This window comes from Octopus bimaculoides, chromosome 1, assembly GCF_046866305.1.
Source record: "Octopus bimaculoides isolate indiv1 chromosome 1, ASM4686630v1, whole genome shotgun sequence".
NCBI classification, from domain to species: Eukaryota; Metazoa; Mollusca; class Cephalopoda; order Octopoda; family Octopodidae; genus Octopus; species Octopus bimaculoides.
The window spans coordinates 167,254,462-167,256,961 of record NC_142928.1 but is presented as its reverse complement, the minus strand read 5'-3'; the positions used below and the strand labels follow the sequence as shown (position 1 = coordinate 167,256,961).

The window sequence follows — 2,500 nt, the reverse complement described above, 5'->3', positions numbered from 1 at the left end:
GCATTGATACAGTTTAAGGCCGTAACACTTGGCTTGAGGAAGATAACGTTATGCAACAGTATAGAAAAGACTGCTCTGCACAACCTAACCATCATCCAGATTATTTCTGTCGCTCACACCATCTACCAACTCTCTGCAGCGGTGGTTCTCAAACTTTTAGACTTAGTAGTACTCTGGAGATTAAATGGAAAATATCACTGGTGCATTTCGCGTGGAAAGTTTTTAAAAAACCTATTGCAAAGTTAAACATTTTGCAAAAAAAAAAAAATCTTGTTTTATTTAGCTTGATTTAATATCCATATTTGTATATGGATTAAGTGGGTACAAATGATATTTAAAAAAAAATCAATGGAAGACCTAAGTACAACTTGTGCACAATTTGAGAACAACTGCTTAACAAAATACAAAGTTTGGCGTTGCACCAACTGTCTTGCACCTCTCTCTCTCTCTCTCTCGATCACCTCGCCTTCTCTCGCTCCTCCCCTTCTTTCACTCCTCCACTTCTCTCCCCCTCCTTCACCCCCCTCTCTCTCTGTATCGCTCCGTTTTATCATGGAAGTCACAATGGTCGTTACTATCGTTGGCTATTTGTTTCAGAAGTTAACAGAGAATAAAATCAAGAGATGGAACTTCATTTTCGAGGTGCGCTTATTTATTTATTTATTTATTTATTTATTTATTTATTTATGTTTTATTCATTCATTCATTCATTCATTCATTCATTCATTTATTTGATATGTAGGCGAAGACTGGGTCTTTGTATTCTCTTACAGCACATTCCCAGCAACGACATCTGTTAATTCATTGAGCTGCAAGTGGTCTTGTAGTACAACAACAACAACAACAACAACAACAACAACAGCAGCAGCAACAATAGCAGCAGCAGCAATAGCAGCAGCAAGAACAGCAACAACCAAACACTCACACACAGAAACATACGCACATACAAGCATACACCTATGTTCATCATACACATATGTACATACTAACATCCACACACACGAGCATACATGCATGTACGTAAACGCATATAAACACACACACATACAAATACACATATAAACATGCGCGCGCATACAAATATACAGACACGTGCCAGCATACGTGCACACGTACAAACGTACACACACTTGCACACACACATACACACTTACGAGCATGCATATACGTACAAAGATAAGCACACATACCAACATATACACACATACAAAGACGTACATATGCATACGCATACTAGCATACACGCACATACATATACATATAAACGTGCACACACATGTCCAAACTTCCATACAAACATACACACATACTAGCGTATGCACACATGCAATCATACACACACATACAAACATATACATACATATATACATACAAAGACATGCATATGCATAATACCACATGTGCACATACATACATACAAAGACATACATATACAACCACATACATATACATACACATACATATGCGTGCATATGAATATATACTTGCATGCACACACATACAAACGTACAAATATGGACATACACATACACATACACATACACATACACATACACATACACATACACAAACTTTAATACAGGCAAACACAGAAATGAAATCAAACTTTAAAAACAAAGAAACAAGCAAATAAGCACACACACACATACATACACACACGCGCTCGCACACACATACGTACGCACACACACACACACACACACACAGACGTACGCACGCACACGTGCACACACATACGTGCACACGCATACGTGCACACGCACACACACAAGCAGACACACACACACGCTCGCACACTCATACACGCGCGCGCGCACACAAACATACGCACACACACACACACACACGCTCGTACACTTACACACACACAAGCACGCACGCACACACTCACACACACACACACTCGCTCGCACACGTACGCACACACACAAACGCACACACACAAGCACGCACACACACATACATACATACACACGCACACACACGCACACACACACACATACACACACACACACACGCACACACACATACATACACACACACACACACGCACACACACAAACAAAAAGAGAAAAAAAAACCGAATATCTATTTGTTTTCAATGTCAAAAATATGAAGAAGACGTTGCAAGTGTGAGGTGACAACCGTCTCAAGCGATCTTCTTTTCAGATTAACTATGAAATAAAATAATCAATTTTTTTTTCTCTCGTTATATTTTCCATAGTTTATTATATTATTCTGTTTTTTTTTTTGTTTTTGTTTTTGTTTAGTCTTTATTTTGATTTTTTCTTGTTTTGTTTTCGGTTATGTTTCGGCTTTAGATTTCTTTTAGAACTTTGAGAAAGGGGTGGAGGGGCGGATGAGTGAGAGAGAGGGAGGGGGTTGGAGGGAGTATTTATTTTCTTTCAAGAATCAGATTGCGTTGCATAATTAAATCTTCCACGTCGCGCGTCTGTCAAAAACAGCATCCCACACATTATCACGTTACTTGCTTTGTTGC

The 2,500-nt window shown here is 39.0% G+C and overlaps 1 long non-coding RNA gene across 1 annotated transcript in view; it reads left to right on the top strand.

Annotated features, from left to right (window-relative positions):
* Nucleotides 1-2,500, top strand: part of LOC149137847 (uncharacterized) — a 44,054-nt gene that overhangs the window by 40,871 nt on the left and 683 nt on the right. The window contains exon 3 of the long non-coding RNA XR_016244197.1: nucleotides 598-642. This is a non-coding gene — a long non-coding RNA (uncharacterized LOC149137847). The remainder of the gene's footprint in view (nucleotides 1-597; nucleotides 643-2,500) is intronic.